Genomic DNA, 17,895 nt, shown 5'->3' on the forward strand with positions numbered 1-17,895 from the left:
TGAATCAAAATATATTCCAAACAAAATTAAACTGAATTTCAAGATCTGCCTTTATTTCTTTCCATTGTAGGGGAGGAAGAAATTTTGCTCTACCCTTTTAGGTTCTTTTGGCTGGCTAGAAGGCAGATTAACAGGAGAAAATAAAACAAAAGTTTAATAATATGTATACATGGGAGAGACCCAGGAAAACTGAGTAACTCACCAAAATGGTCGAAGCCCTCACCTTAAATGCCATCTTCAACTAAACAAAAAGAGGATGTTGCGGGTGGTTGTTTGGGACCTCAAAGGGGAGGAAGGCAGTTCACATGGAGATGGAAAAGCAAATGTTTGGTAAATAAATGCTTGCTGGTCTGTGCAGAGACAATGGGACACATAGTAGACTCTGATCTTTAGGCCCTGCCTAGAGTTTCCTCCAGAACACCTAGCCCATATTCTTTGTAGATATCTCTGGTGAAAGCTCTATTCTAGGAAGAGGTCCTCTATTTGAATTCTTTTTGGCAGTTAGGGGGAAGGTCAAAGTTTCTACCTGAATCTTTTGAGCTTTGATTGTTTTTAACTTTAATCCACATGCCAAAGAGAAATTTTGGGGTAGCAAGTTGTGCTCCCCTACACCATTAATGTAATTATTTATCACATTACATATAGTTTGCAGTACCTAGTAGATTATTGACCAATCTATTCCTAAATAGACTATTGACTAAGAATTTTCATAGATTTAAACTACAAACTAAAGCATACCAATTTTTCATCTCTATTAAGCACAAAATTAACTAAAACACTGCAGAATAAATGTTTCCTTAAATTAAGAAAGTAGCATAATATGGAGATAGACTGCTTAACTTATTCAACTATAAGAATTTTTCCTTATCATTTTCTAATCATTTTTACAGATTTGTCCTCCTGTTTTTTGTTTACTTATGTTGCTTTCATCATTTGAAATTGGAAAAGTGACTCTAACATGCAAGATTGTCCCTGGAGTGCTGTGTCCTGGGAACACATAGAATAACTTCCTCAGGTGTTCAGTAAGTGAACCCCTAAGGTTATATAGGCAGATCATTATGGAAATACGTGGCTAATATGACAGAACTCTAAGTACAAATTCAAAATCAAGAAACGGATATTAGGAACTTATTGCATGACAGTTTTCGGTTTTAACATATGCTTTCTCAAAACACTGCGGGAGATATTATCGAGAAAAAGCCTCTCTTCTATCCCCTAAATTGGTATTTTCAAAAGTTGTGCTATAAGATTTTCTTACTACATGTATCAAGTACATAAAAATTGTGCACTTAGTACTGTTTAGATATCAATCACAAGGCCAAACAACAAGGTATTTGTATGGTCAGGCCGCTCAAGATGGCTGTTCTCTTGCTCTCTGTACTGTCACCTGTCCAAGCAGTGCCTACACTCTACTCACCTGACTGACCTCCTTTTTACGTACTCGCCCCAGGCCCCAGCTGGGGATTGTTCTTATCAAGGGGGCAGTGAGGGGCGTGCCCTCTGCCGGTTTCCCTGGTAACCAATGAGCCCACCTGCCGTCAGTCCCCCTATAACCAGCGTCTCCCTCCCTACCCGGAAGCGCAGCCTGCTTCCGTCCTGCTCAGTGTCGGCCGCACACGGTGGGGTGTCTCTCCAGGACCTTGCTCCAGACAAGTAAGCTCCCCCATCGGTTAAACCGTTATGTCTTTGTCGCTGACCCCCAGCTCTTTCTTCGGTCTTGAAGCTGGGCGAGTACAGGCCTTGTAGGCCCGCGGGGTGCAGCCCATTAATTGGAGGAGCAGCCAGGAGACCGAGGAAGCTCCTGTGAGCGCTGAGATGTGGGGAAATACCGGACGGGGAATGGAATGTTGCAAGGGCCGTCCACTAACTCCTGTGGCCCAGAAGTTCCAGGGGTGATCCTGAAAGTTGCGGGGGAAGTCCCAGGGTGGCCGTCCACCAGTATGTGGGGCTTGTGGTGGCAATCCTTGCGGAATGGGGGCTGCCAAGAGATCTGGAGAACAATGGCCCCTAATGGCTCTGCTATTGCATCCAAGTGAGCCTTTTGTAATTGGTTTAATTGGTTCCTCTCTAGAAGAAACTGGTATTTCTCTTGCGCCTTTGAGATGTAAATGACTTACCTGGGCTCTCAGGAACTTTAATCATGTGTGATCTCTAAGAGTGAAGGGGGAAAAAAAGAGCTTTTAGGTAAACTTTATAGAAAAATTATGTTTTGGGAATGTCTATCTAAAATAGTCCCTTCAGATTTTTGTAACTTGACACTAGACTAAATTAAATGGTGAGAATTTATTGACTGTCTGGGTCATTTCAAATAGATTAAAATATTGGGACGTTAATTGCTAGGTGGGTCTAAGTTTACCTACCCTTGCCTTCTTAGAAGAGGAAGTTCACTAAAGCATAAGTTTCCAATCAGGAAATGCACAATTACTTGCTTCTTAGTTTTTGCCAGACATTAAGGTTTTTAAGGGTTAGGATTATAATCAGTCATAATTCTAGTTATCTTAAAATGTTGCATGTGACAGCAGAAACTAAGTTTCTTTTGTCAATTACATTGTGATCAAATGTTTAACCGTGACTTTTTTTTTTTTTTTTTTTTTTTTTTTGCGGTACGCGGGCCTCTCACTGTTGTGGCCTCTCCCGTTGCGGAGCACAGGCTCCGGACGCGCAGGCTCAGCGGCCATGGCTCACGGGCCCAGCCGCTCCGTGGCATGTGGGATCTTCCCAGACCGGGGCACGAACCCGTGTCCCCTGCATTGGCAGGCGGACTCTCAACCACTGCGCCACCAGGGAAGCTCCTAACCGTGACTTTTTAAGTCTTTCTGTCATTTATAGACAGTTGTACTCTGTTGTACTTTGATAAATCTCAGATGATACTGGGGAACTGGGTAAGAAATGAAAGTATCTAAGGGAAAACCTGATGACTTTATAAAAAGTTAACAAGAGGATTTTTTCCTGAGTGAACTGGTGAATACGGTTATAGTGTTTATGGATTTTTGTCTGGAATATTACTAGTTTCGATCTGTGCTTTCCAAATATAGGGAAGCATTTCCCGTCAAGTTACTTATGACTTACAGCAATTTGGTAAATTACATCTCTGTGAGATTTTTTTTTTCTCTCTCTGCCTGTTCCCTCCAGAAATTGGAGACTCTTGGGTTCTGAGCAGGCGAATGGGAAAGACTGTCTCCTGGCATGTGCAGGAATCTCGATATTTTGGGGACTTCTAGAAGAGAGAAATCCAGTGAGTCTGATGCCAGACCTTTGGCATGGCTTTCCTGGCCTTGAGAGGCCTTTTGATAATTCAGTCTGAGACTTCTGAGGATTTCCACCACAGCCAGTTTGGAGGAACCTTTATGGTCAATTGACCAGACTTGTAGATCTGCTTTGGCCACTGAGGAAGGGAATGGATTTGAAAGTCAAAATGTAGTAGCTGTGGTTCAGACATCCAAGGTAAAACTAGGTGGCCGTTGTATATGTGATTTTAGACTCGTTCTTGTATTTTTGAAAAGTTGAGTTTTCTGAACTGTATTGCAGACTAGGGCAAAAACCACAGGCGGGTGTGGTATTATCTCAGATGTGGTTACTGCTTATATTTTGCTTAATTGTCATGATCTCCCCTGTGTTATGCCTGTTAGATGTCTTACATTTCATGCCTAGCCCAAGTAAAGGGAAATCTGTCCGAGGACTGAGTAGCAACACGGGCCTCGCTGTGAAATGAGTCTAACTGCTGGGTCTACAGCGAGATGCCATTGTTGTCCTCCTCTGGACTTCCATGAAAAATCAATCCAGTTAATATGACTATGTGGGGACTTCTGACAATGCGGGAAAAGACTCACCATCTTCTGGTCCCATATGCCAATACGTCAGAAGGGCCATCTTCTGACGTAAACGTTACTGTATAACTGACTGCCCGTGAGCACCCCTGGGCAATGCTGCGTGGAATGGAATAGGCTGGCTCTGGACATACAGGTCCAAATAGTGGGACTATTTTTTGCTTGGAAAGACCTAATGGGTCCACCCCTGATGGCACCCAACATAACATGGGATGGCAGACCTGTACTGTGACTGCTGACTCCTGGCTAGGCCACCAGAAAGTTTCTTTTAGAGCCGGGGCCTTCCCCTCCCCATGGAGGGGCTCTGAGTTTGTGAAAACCAGGGGTGGCCTGTCTGTATTGTATTTGCGGTATCTGGTTTCGGTGCCCTCTGCATACCTGACCCCAGGGATATCGCGGAAAAGGGGTGGATCAAAATTGTAAGGGTCGTACAGGGCACGTAGGGGTAGACTGTACGGTCAGGCCACTCAAGATGGCTGTTCTTTTGCTCTCTGTAAATCCCCTGCCGACCAGTGCCTGTTTCACTTAAGCACATGACTAACCTTCCTAAGTACTTGCCCCAGACCCCAGCTGGTGATTGTTCTTATCCAAGGGGCAGTGAGGGGCATGCCTCTCTGCTGGTTTCCCTGGTAACTAATGAACCCACCTGATGTCAATTCCTCTATAACTGGTAATCTCTCTTTCCCCCTCTGGGAGTGAAGACTGCCACCCTGTCCTGCCCGCCATGCACTGCACATGGTGGGGTGTTGCTCCAGGACCTTGCTTCAGACACGTGCTCTCCCATCCATTAAGCCATTGATGTCTCTGTTGCTGACTCAGGGCTCTTTCTTCAGTCTTAAAGGTGGGCAAGTGCAGGCCTTGTAGGCCTGTGGGGTGCAGCCCAACAGTATAGTAAGTCTCCTACATACGAACAAGTTCCGTTCCGAGAGCACGTTCTTAAGTCTGATTTGTTCATAAGTCCAACAAAGTTAGCCTAGGTACCCAACTAACACAATTGGCTATAGTACTGTACTGTAATAGGTTTATACTACTTTTCACACAAATAATAAATAAAAAACAAATGCAAAAAGTAAACATTTTTAATCTTACGGTACAGTACCTTGAAGAGTATAGTAGGACAGTACATCAGCTGGCATACAGGGGCTGGCATCGAGTGAACTGGCAAGAAGAGTTACTGACAGGAGGAGGGAGATGAGGTGGGAGATGGTAGAGCTGGAAGATAGTCAGCAATAGGAGACGGAGGGTAAGCTCCTGTTTCACTCATGCCTGACATTGATGGCACAGGTTCTGGTTCCTTGCTGGATTCAATTCTATCTACCCTCTTGAAAAAATGGTCCAGTGATGTCCAGGTAATAGCGCTCATCCTCTTCCAGTATCTCCAGTAAAGATACTACACAGTACTGTACAGTAAAGTACACAAAAGCACAACCACTTGTAGAGTATGCACACATGTGACAATGTACTCCAAGACACATGAATTAACTTACGTGATTGGACATAAGAACGCATGTTCACATCTTTTGAAAGTTTGCAACTTGAAGGTTTGTATGTAGGGGACCGACTGTATTATAGAGGTAGGTATAAAAGAAGTTAAATACTCTCTTGGAGTTTGCATACTGGTAACAACCAAAAAATTATAGTATATGGGGCAATTTTTAGTAATACAGGATTGCATTTTCTTCAGTACCAAATTTCATCATAAACCAGGACTATAGTTGTTCAGAAGATGGGATGAATGATGTATATGGAATAATAAGACTTCACAAGTAGAGTTGACCTTGAACTTGGATGCTAAAACATGAATGAAATTTGTATAAGATGCAAGTTAAGACATAAGTAGGGTGAAAATAAAGATGTCAACAAAGGTCTAAACAAAAGACAGAACAGAGGAGAAATAGTGTGTCCTTCTAATGTTTACTTTGTTCTTTTAAATAAGATAAAGTCCATATTATTCTTAGTCCTCTTCTATAGTATCTAGAGATAGATAGTTAATGGATAGATAATTATTTTGGTAATTGCATCAGCTTGTCAGGATGAAAATATTTAACCTGTTGATAATTGTATTGTGTCTAGCAAGTAGTCACTCTCAGTTTACGTTTCATTCTTGAACCTAAGATATTCAACTGTATAATTCAAAGTTCTATATTCAATATCATGTTAAATATTAAAAGTACAAATTAAGCCAGACAAATTAGTTCTGGTGAATAAAATTAAAATTGCAGGTCTGTCTAGGACAAATATATAACATAAATTTTTTCATGTCCATTTGATTATGTATGTCTCAACTATATCATGGTAAATCTTACATAACTGTGTTATACTACCAGTTTATTAATATCACTTACTAAGGGATTGCTATGTTACGCACTGTTGTGACCTGTTAAAAACAGAATTCAACTGAGTGAATTTTAGAGATCTTCTTGGTTTTATTCAGCGATTCATGATTGGGCAGCATCCAATCTAGCAGACATAAAGGAGCTCCAAGGAGCTGTACAAAATGAAAGACTTAGGGTGGAAGGGAGCAGGGATAAGAAGTTGTCTAGGCAAAAAAACAGACTGGTTATTGCAAGGTTCTTTTCCTTGTAGGGCATGACAGAGGTTTATCAGGCAAACTGCCTAACAAATGTTAATCACGCAATTCCTCATTGACTGGTTTAAGATTTCTTTTCTGGGCGAGTTGAAACTGTAGTTAACTTGTCTCAGTTTGGTGATGTGGGGCTTAGCATAAGAACTCCATTTTGGGCCTGTTATCTTAACAAACCTCTTTAAATGTAGTTGAGGAAAATAAACATTATTATTTAAAACTATGTCTGTCTTATAAGGCTGATGGGTTGTATAAAATAAAGGCTCTTTTGCTCTCCTGAAAATATTCGATAAGGATGAATTAGTAAAGATGGACCGTGTGGGTTTGGAGTAATTGTTATATTTTCCTGCAAAAAGGCAAAGAAAAATTTGGAATTTCTGGTGGGTGATGATGAAAGTTGTGAGAAGAAAAAGTCTGAGCAGTTTGGTAGGAAGCTAGAGGTTGTTTTGGAAATGGCCCAGAAAAACTTTAATTACAAAATATCTAGTATTCAATTTACAGAGTTTTTGCATTTTTGTGAGATGATGTCTGTCTATATCATCTGTCATCTATGTATCACCATCATCATCATCTGTCTATCTAATTCCCTCTAATTTCCCCAAACCTATCTTCTGTTCCCCAAAGCACATTATATACTCACAAATTCTTCACGGGAGTGACTTATACAATAGAAATAAGGGAAAAAACTGGATTCTATATCTTAGAGGAGCAGCAAGCACAAGATAGTGAGACAGTCCCCAAAATGAACTATTTGAGTGGAGGCAGGAGCGTAGATTCACAGCTGAGCAGGAGATGGTAGTAAGCACTCTGAGAATTTGCAGAAATCATAGTGGAGCTATATTGTACTTTCTCCAACTTAGATGAAAATTTGTGCTATACTAATATATATCTGGCTATTTTGAGGTAGTGACCACAGAAAAAATAAGATTACACACACACATATGTATATTATATTTAATTTAATTAATTAATTAATTAATTTTTTGCGGTACGCGGGCCTCTCACTGCTGTGGCCTCTCCCGTTGCGGAGCACAGGCTCCGGACGTGCAGGCTCAGCGGCCATGGCTCACGGGCCCAGCCGCTCCGTGGAATGTAGGATCTTCCCAGACCAGGGCACGAACCTGCGTCCCCTGCATCGGCAGGTGGACTCTCAACCACTGCGCCACCAGGGAAGCCCGTATATTTTATATATATAATCCCATTTAACATTATATTGAAATGAAACATGTTTCATTTGATACTAGGTGATGTGAAATAAAACATCTGAGGGATTCACCCTAAAGATCCATCTCCAGTGAATCTTCCCCAAAGAAGCATCCTCAAAACTCCTGTTTCCTTTTCTTTCACCTGCAAAGTATTGAATCCTTTCTCCTGTCAGTGTGATACTTATTATTGAGTTGAATAGCAGTTGTTTACATATCTGCCTTCTCCTGCAGAGGTAGCCTCAGCTTCTCTCCCATTGCCAGGAACATTTCTGTTGTTAATCAATGTGTGTTGAATGAGTTACTTCATTAGTACTGAAACTGATAGGTGTTGTTTCCAGGGGGCTCCGAGGAGCCCCGGTCTTTCATGTCTCAGTGCAGAAAGAATTCAGCAAGAGGCAAAGTGATAGATAAGAAGTGATTTATCAGAATAGGATGATTGTGAGGCTTGCAAGCCAGTGGGCGAGCAGGTGCCACGACCCAAGAACTTAGTGGGCTACAGTTTTATAATCAAAGGAAAAGTGGGGAGGGGGAAAAGACTTTCTTCCTCATTCTTGAGTAGACGTCATACTTTCATCATCAGCTTCTCCTCCAGGTTGGGTTTTTTGTCCCTACATGGTCAGGCTAGGTCCATAAATTACTGTTTTCATGTGTGCAGGGATCATTAACATACTGAGCTTACTGGGCAGGATGTGGGTCTCATGCCACCATTGTTTTATTGTTTTGGGGCATGTCTTGTGCTTCTGTTGCATGGTTTTGTTGCTAAGCAAGCCTGCTTGGTTTAGTGGTTAAGCAAACCTGCTTTCTTGAGTCATCATTAACTTACAGGAGTCTCCCATATTTTTTCTACTTACAATCCCCTAGTGGGATTAACTATTTAATCACCTACTTTGTCCCTTTTCTCTGTCCCTATCAGTACCACTGAGGAGAGAAGCAATATCCTTTTTCTGTTTATAATCTTATAACGCCTAGTATAGTTTCCTACCTGTAGCCGGTATTCAATAAATGCTTACTACTGGGCTAGGGTAAGATATGTGAGGTTCTGTTTAAGATTCCTTCTCACTTTATTGTTTTGGAAAAGCTTATAGGCAAAGTAGCTATCTATTCAGTGGGATTTGAAAGATGCTAAATGTTCACCATCCATATAACTCTTTTTTCAAAGGCTCAGCCAATTGGTGTAGAAAAACGTGATGTAGTGTTGTAGTAAGATTTCTTAGCTGCCTACCCTTGGATGAACCACTTGATGTTACAAGTAAACTGGGAATGTGAATATTTTGGAAGATAGCTGTGGGTTTTAAGTTAGATAAAATATGTTCTATTCCCTAACAAAGTTACAGCCACATGGAAAGGATGGCAGTAAAAGTTAATCCCCTTTTCCAAAATTTCAAATATAGGTGAAAAAGCTTCAGAAGTTTCCTATGACATTTTAACATATTTCTAAACGTACCCAGTACACTCAATGACAAAGTTTGAAAAACAAATATTAACCAGCTGTCACCTTACTGTAAAGGAATGGGATCTAGGAATAGCAAGTATTTATGGTAGAGTTTGAAAAGTTTAAAATAAAACTTGACTCACTTTTTAAGCCAGGAGTAGGTGGTTCTTGGCTTCTAGGAGTTAGCTTGTAGACACTGGCACCAAGCAAACCTAAAGGATGGATAAGACACAAAAAAACAGGTGAATGGAGAGATAAGGTGATAAGGTAACAGAGAAAATTAATACAGTCCTACTAACCAGAATATCACAGTTCGTGATTTTTTTTTTCTTTTGCAGCTTTATAAACCCATCCTTCGTCTCCTTAGCTACTCCTGTGTTCAAAGCAGTCATTAAGTAGATTTAGTGCCAGGTGTTTACAGACTCCCGAGGATGACAGATAGGACTGTCTCGCTGCCTCTTCTGCATGTAGAACTGCAGTTGCAGTTGGAGTGAAAGGAAAACTATGCTTCTAGAGAAAAAATAAAATTTAAATGCGTGCTGTCTTCTTGCCTTCCATATCCTGTCTCCACTTTAAATAATTTCCTGCCATAAGGTGGAGCTATATCCTATGGAGAGAAAAGTATTGGCTAGAAGATCTGGCAAAAGTCCACTTAGATAATTTTTCACTTGGCTTGTGGTTTGTGATTTTAAAAAGTTAAAATGCATGGCAGGCACCCCCAACTCCACCACCAACTGATGCAGAGAGAGTTGTTATTTTGGTGCAGCTAGGATTTTGATGTGGCAAAAGGTGTATGAAGGCAAGCAGGACCTTGTTTGTTAGCTTATGCTGTAAGCACAGCTTCAGGGGAAACTCTTTGAAGTGCTGAGATCTGAGGTGGTGGGTTTTGAAGCCCCCCTGAGGTAATACAGAGAAACCGCAGGTATCTGATAGTGTTTGCTCTTGAGTAAATCATCCCCAGCATCAAACAGTGTGTTGACAAACAAAATGAAAAAAAAAAAAGTGCTTTATTTAAAAGCGTATATTGTATTGAATAGGATATTGCTAGAATTTAAGAGGCTGCCTTAAATTAGATGCCAGAGAGGTTTTGCTTCTCAGTTTGTGATTATAAGAGGTATGGCCATGAAAACCCCCAACTGTGTTATCTGTAAAACCCTGGCATATCCACCCAAAGGAAAAAATGATCCCCTGAAGAGAGAGAGCACTGCAGGGTTTCCTGATAACACATCAAGGGTAATCTAGATAAAGGAGAATGGCTCTACAGGAGTGTGTGTTCCATGACTCCCTGGGCAGTGCTCTCTATCTGGAAATCAATTAAAGGGCAGGGTACACCAGCTCATAGCTGGTTTGGGATTTCCTCAGTAGAGATTTGCATAGAAACCTTGCAAACAACTAAAACCTATTATAAAAATCCAAGATGGGTTTGATCTTGGTAGAGAAAAACCTTTACCCAATAAAAACTAATATTGGGGAAGTTTTATCAGTAAAAAATTCATCTAATGTGCATATGTTTTTCCATATTGATAATGGAACTCATCTGAAATGTGCAAACATAACAATTATTTGCAATACGTCACTTATTACCTTCCTAGTGAAGGGGAGCAGAATTTGCCAAAATATGCCTCGTTGGCATACGGATTATGTTGAGTTGGTTATTTTTAAGAAACTGCAGGCACAGGAAAAGCTCTGAGAACTGAGTAGAAATTACTCTTGTAAGAGACATTTATAAGGAAGATCTTCATTTGTAAGGTTGTTTCCCTCTCTACCAGGATGAGGAGGGTGATCAAATCTCTAGAAACTCTTAGCAGTGGAGAAGGCATGGACGTCAATCTGCATTACAACCTTACTCTCCTTAACTGTGCTTTTCCCCGTAACCTCTAATAACTGGCTCCCCCAGCCCCCAACATCTTCTTTTGTCTTTAGCTGGAGATGGTATTTAACATGATAGCTTGGACCATTTTGGGGAGTTAGTCAGTTTTCCTTGGTGTCTTGAATGTATACAGGGAGTAGACATGTTATTAAACTTCTGTTTGTTTTTCTCCTCCTGTCCATCTGCCTTTTATCACCGTGGGAATCTCAGTCAAGAATCTCGAAGGGTAGAGGAAGAATTGTTTTTCCTCCCTGACACTGGGATCCTGTAAGATGTGTTGGTATTATTAGCTTCGTCTTTCCAGATAATAAAACCAGCACTCTTGAGGGGATAGCAGGGTTCCCTAAGAACAGTCAGGACAAATAATATAACTACTTTCTATTTGAATGTTCATACTAATTCAGAGCACTAGATACTTTATATGCACTATTTAATTTAGTCCTCACCCTAATCATGTGAAGATTATTCTCATCATTTTCATTTTATAGTTTTAAATACCTGCCCATGGTCACATAACTACTTAGTGGTAGAATCAGGAGTCCAAACTCAGCAAGTATGATGCCAGAATTCTCAAACACTGCATATTTGCTTGAAGACAATTTCTATTCTTAAGTTGTCCAACCAAGTATTTGTATTTCCATGTTGTCTATTTACAGGCTAGCTATCCTTTTCCTTTTCAAAGCTCACCCATGAGGGCAAGGTCCTTATGTATCTGACTCATCTTTGGCTCCGCATAGAGCCTTGTGCATTACAGTTTCTCAAAGAATATTTTCTGAATATATAATGCTCAGTCCAGCTGGGAAACCTGTACATACAGTGACTCATCCTTTTGATTTATATCCTCTTCCTCCTCTCCCACATCTTTTCCTTCTTTTGTATTTTCATTTTACCTTGACAAATGCATTTTTTTTTTAAATGTACTTTTGTTGTTGAAATAGGGCTCTCACCCACTCCCATAGGCCCTTATTTAGTCTTCTAACTTTGAAGGTCTTCTTTCTTTTTTTACAAAACACATCTGTCATGACTTTGCCTACTCCACTTCCCTGAGTCTCAGAGCTGCAGACTCACACTGTAGGGGTTGTCCATCCGTCTAGAACACCTGGGGTTTAAGGTGTAAGCAATTTGACTGTAATTGCCTCTTCCCAGCAGTTACCCCTTGAAGTGGCGAAGGGGGACATTTGGTTGGTTCTCTTTTTCCATCTATGTAAATAGGTATTGGAGTCAAATCCAAAGAGCATGGCGTATTTATCTAGAAATAAATGTAACCCTCCATGATGGGAGTTTTAGCTATACCTTTGTTGTCTTACTCTGTTCTTGGTTTATTTTCATCAGAAACTTAGTTCATTCTTTCTGTTTACATCCGATCCATTGATTTCTCTGGTGAAATAAACATAGATTTTAATAATATATTACTTAAATAAATCACATGCTTTTCTTCCCCTCTTAGATCACCATGTTGAATTTGATCTTCTGATGCATGACTGCTGTATAGGATTCAACTACTATTTCTTTTTTTTTTTTTAACTAAAGTCCACACTTTATTAGAATTTCCCTAGTTTTCCCCTAACATCCTTTTTCTGTCCCAGTCTCCTCTGGGCTGTGACATTTCTCAGACGTCCCTGGGTTTTGATACCTTGAAAGTTTTGAGGAGGACTGGTTAGGTATTTGTCCCTCAATTTGTTTGTCTGTTGGTTTTCTGATGTTTTTCTTATGGTTGGTCTGGAGTTATGGGGTTTGGGGTGGAAGATCCAGACAGAGATAAAAATGCCATTCTCCTCAGGTCACATCAAGGATACACACCATCAACGAGACTTGTGACAAACGATCTTACCCTTGATCACCTGGCCAGTATCGTCTTTTTTTTTTTTTTTTTTTTGTTGCGTTGGGTCTTCATTGCTGCACACGGGCTTTCTCTAGTTGCGGCGAGCAGGAGCTCCTCTTCGTTGCGGGCACATGCTTCTCATTACGGTGGCTTCTTTTGTTTCGGAGCACGGGCTCTAGACATGCGGGCTTCTGTAGTTGTGGCATGGGGGCTCAGTAGTTGTGGCTCCCAGGATCTAGAGCGCAGGCTCAGTAGTTGTGGCCCACGGGCTTAGTTGATCTGTGGCACATGGGATCTTCCCGGACCAGGGCTCGAACCCGTGTCCCCTGCATTGGCAGGTGGATCCTTTTTTTTTCTTTTTTCCTTTTGGAACCAAAACTTTAATCCCAAGGATTCTCACCAAACATATTACAAATCACAGCATGAAAGAAAAAAAAAATTGCACAGTAACTCAAAGTTCAGCTCTACAATATACTCTTAATCTGGCAGGACATTGGTATCTTGATAATCTCAATTTCCAAAAAACATTACAAAGAGCTATGTATTCCTGTACAGCAATCACAGAGGGGACTTATGACCTAACTCAAAGGGAAACTAACTTCCTTGAAACTTCTTAGATTCTAAACTCACTGGACAACCTCTTGTCCAGTGTGAAGACTAGTGGCATTTTTAAACCTCTAATCTAGGGTAAGGGTGCGGCTATCATTTCTACCTGCTGGCTTGTGTTCACAGCACCTTTTTTTTTTTTTTTAACATCTTTATTGGGGTATAATTACTTTACAATGGTGTGTTTAGTCTCTGCTTTATAACAAAGTGAATCAGTTATACATATACATATGTTCCCATATCTCTTTCCTCTTGCGTCTCCTTCCCTCCCACCCTCCCTATCCCACCCCTCCAGGCGGTCACAAAGCACCGAGCTGATCTCCCTGTGCCATGCGGCTGCTTCCCACTAGCTATCTACCTTACGTTTGGTAGTGTATATATGTCCATGCCACTCTTTCGCTTTGTCACAGCTCACCCTTCCCCTCCCCATATCCTCAAGTCCATTCTCTAGTAGGTCTGTGTCTTTATTCCTGTCTTACCCCTAGGTTCTTCATGACATTTTTTTTTTCTTAAATTCCATATATATGTGTTAGCATACGGTATTTGTCTTTCTCTTTCTGACTTACTTCACTCTGTATGACAGACTCTAGGTCTATCCACCTCATTACAAAGAGCTCAATTTCGTTTCTTTTTATGGCTGAGTAATATTCCATTGTATATATGTGCCACATCTTCTTTATCCATTCATCCGATGATGGGCACTTAGGTTGTTTCCATCTCTGGGCTATTGTAAATAGAGCTGCAATGAACATTTTGGTACATGACTCTCTTTGAATTCTGGTTTTCTCAGAGTATATGCCCAGTATCAACTACTATTTCTTAAGCTATAGGTAGAAAGCATTTCAGATATCCTCTTTTATAATAAGCTTCAGTTGCAACCTTGAATCTCCTGATCAGTTTTTGGTAGAGAAGAATAGATGTGATGGTTTCCAAGACAAAGAATGGATAGATCTGAAAGTTTATTCAGTAACTTTTTATTCAAATTGTGCTTCCCTTCTACTTTATGCTAAGAATTATACCCATACGGCCTCAGCTCTCAAGGGAAATCTTATATGAATAACACAGTGTCTTCACAAAAATTTCACTGCAGAAATTAAAAGTTTAAAAAAGTATATTAAGACAAAAATCAAGCATAGTCTATACAAAAAGTCAATTAGTGAGGTGAGCTATAATGTTTTCTTCTTCCATGGTTATTTGATTAAAATGCCCATGAATTCCAGTAAGTACGTTCAGGTGTCATGGAGTAAAGAAGTGTAGGGCACGCTATACCAGATAGCACTGGGATAAGAAGGTCATACACCTTCCTTGTCATATGTTAGCATACTGTGAGAGTATCTTTGACCCCTGAGGGAAAATAAGTCAATGCATATAAAGATCGGTGTAATGATGGAACTGAATTGTGCAGTGATCACAACTGATTTGATACAGGTTAAATTCTTGATTAAAAATGTTTGGAAAATGGCACTCACCTCTCAAGCTGCTGGAGAAAAGTTTGTTACTGTCCCAAAGTAAGAGTGGGATTTTATTCGATATACATAATTTATAAAAGGTTGTATCAAATTTTTAGTCCAATAAGTCTCTTTGTGGCATTCATATTTGCTACCAAGCAGTGCACAGAGAAAATGTAGACTCATTAATTATAATTTAATTTTATTCCCTTGAATACAGTGATGTACTCAAATAGCATATTTTCCCAGCATGCTATCCTTATACCCTTCTTATTGATAGGGTGACTGTCTAATTTATCATCTAAATAGGTACACCTTTTATACTATTAATAGTATTAATAGTGGATACTATTAATAATTCCACTGAGGCAATAGGCACAAACTGAGATTGTTTTGGGAAAACTGGGACATATGATTGCCATTCTTATAGCACAGCTGTGTAATCACACATAATGTCATTGTGTCAATTTCTAAGGTGTTGGTGATTTTAGACCTAATCTCTTGTATGGTGATGACCAAGATAAAACTTTCAGGAGCTGTAACAAATCCAGCCTATATTTTTGTTATGTTGATTTTTTTTTTTCTTATCCTTAAACGTCTACTACTAGAGAGAATCTGGATGTAAGCAGAAGGAGAAGACAGAGGGTTGTTTGGGAGAACAGTAGTTCTTCATCTGAATCCACTAGGATACATTCCCAGCCTCCTCTGAGAAGTCAACAGGAGAGGGAAAGGGAACATTGTTCTTGGATGATTTTGCTATCCCCTAAACAGCTATTCCTTTGGTCTCTATTCTGTAACTACGCCCTGGCTGATCCCTGGGTATTCCACTTAATTGCATGCCATTTCATCGTTGTTCAGTAATTATACTCGTGCATAGTTATGAGTAAAGTGATTTTTCTATATATGCATTAAAGTTAAATTTTGCTCCTGGGGTTCAATGCATGTGTCTTCTAGTGGCATCAGTAAGGAGCATGTGTGCTTCTTCCTGCCATGTGGAGAGAAGAATATGGTCAATTATGATAGTGAAATTTACTAAATGTGATGATAAACACTTTTAAAAGCAGCCCAACAAATGATTATGGATTTCACACTTTTACTAATTGCTTCAATTTCTGACTGAAATAAAAATCTTCCACTTGCTTTAGTATTGTGGCTTGGATATCTCTAGAAAATATTACAAATATCTTTAAAGTATCTCTCACTGTGCTTCCTTCCCTTTTTCTCCAGCTTCTTTATTTCTATAAATTGACTAGTGTTTTCAATTTTCCCAATAGAAAAACATATGTAGAGGTAAGTACATTCATGTATTTATATATAGTTATCTTAAATGTATTTCTGATATCAATATTCCCTAGTATTTCATAGAAATGTTCAGATTTTGAAATTCTTTAGGCTTAAATGTAGGGTTGATTTTCATTTCTTCTTCCTCACCACTTCACCGCATTAATTCTCAGCTCAGACACTGCTATCTCAGGGAAATTTTTCCTGATCCTACTTCCTACCCCTAGACGAAGTTGATGATTCTCTCTTACACAGTTTCTGGTTGCTCCCTAATTTTCCATTATAGGATTAACCACATTGTTTTTTTTTTTTTTTTTTGGCTGAGCCACGCAGCATGCGGGATCTTAGTTCCCCAACCAGGGATCAAACCCAAGTCCCCTGCAGTGGAATCAGGGAGTCTTAACCACTGGACCACCATGGAAGTCCAACCACATTGTACTTTATATTTATGTTTATTTGGTTCAGGTCAGCCATGCTCAGTAGAATATAAGTTTTATGATATCATAGAGTGTGTCTACTTTGCTTGACACTTTATTCCCAGTTCCTTATAAAGAGCACACTACATAGTAAATGTTCCAAATCCAAGTGAGAAGAAAAAAAAGGATGAAAGGAAGGGAGAAAGAAAAGATTTTTCTTAAGATCCCTTCCAACATTCTGAATGTTAATGATTCTGTTGATCAGTGATTTCTTTGTGGGCAAGTATGGATATTCTGCCCTAGACTGAGGTGTCAGTAACTGAATATTGTTTGCTCTGAATTTTAGGGGAGACTTTTATTACCCCGATGGGTTTTTCCATGTGGAAACCAAACATTACATTTTCCTGTGTTCTTAGCTTTCTTCTTTATTATTGCTCTTCTTTCATTCACTCTTCACTGGGTCCTTCCCATTACTGTCAATATCTTTGGTTTGTGGTTATGTATTACGTGGATTGACAGAAGACAATGTGAGGACTGAGTGCTTCCTAGAGCCTCGAGTATACTGTTCAGCTACTATAGAACCAATAATACTTCACTGTCTTAATTTGTTTATATGTCTGTCTTTTTCCATTATCCAGTAAGCTACTTAAAGAAAGGTGTAGAATGTCTGTGCTAGATATCTTTCCTTAGCTTCTTCAGGTCCAATCTTTATCTTTGCCATTCTGCTCTGTGCTCTAGGGGGCTTCAGCCTGGGTTCAACTGGCAGGAGGTACCAGCAGGAGATCACAGGGTGGAGATGGAGTTAAGAGTGGTGTTGATTCCCTGGCTCTTGAAGGATTGCCCATTCTGTTTAGGGCTCTCTAGATTCTGGCCCTTCAGGCTAGGGTTGGAAAGAGCACCCCGCAGCTACTAACTATGGGGCACTACATCATCCTTTGTCCTTAATCAATTTCTTCTCTTTTGCTCAGTTTGAATGTGCTGTTTCATGATTTCATATTTGTTTTCTCAGTGCCTAGCACAAATCGTGCGTTTTGTTGAATGAACAAATGCATTTTAGCCAAAATTCTATTTTACAAACCATGATTCCTGCTTAACTGTCTAAGTTTCAGAAACAGCAGGAATCAAAAATAGATGTTGGAGCAGTAGTTTCTATCGAGATTCTGTGAAGAGTGATAGAATAGTAAAGTCCTTACTCAAGGCATCTGTTTCTTTAAATATAAATAAAATGTTAGTCAATTCATAGACCTAGTCAGTTCCTGATTGTGTGGCCTTAGAAAGAAAAGACACTCTTTCTGAGCCAACATTTCTTCAGTTATTGTTTGAAAGGTGGAACTTACTAAATTATTTAAGTCTGATCCGTTGCTAGTAATATAATTAACAGTTGACAGCATTTCCATCTTGAGT

At 39.9% G+C, this 17,895-nt stretch overlaps 1 long non-coding RNA gene across 1 annotated transcript in view; it reads left to right on the forward strand.

Moving 5' to 3' along the window:
* The first annotated feature begins 1,629 nt into the window (after positions 1-1,629).
* Positions 1,630-17,895, forward strand: part of LOC117203879 (uncharacterized) — a 47,617-nt gene continuing 31,351 nt past the window's right edge. The window contains exon 1 of the long non-coding RNA XR_004486821.2: positions 1,630-1,653. This is a non-coding gene — a long non-coding RNA (uncharacterized LOC117203879). The remainder of the gene's footprint in view (positions 1,654-17,895) is intronic.

The sequence above is a fragment of the Orcinus orca genome, chromosome 6 (genome assembly GCF_937001465.1).
Source record: "Orcinus orca chromosome 6, mOrcOrc1.1, whole genome shotgun sequence".
Classification (NCBI taxonomy): domain Eukaryota; kingdom Metazoa; phylum Chordata; class Mammalia; order Artiodactyla; family Delphinidae; genus Orcinus; species Orcinus orca.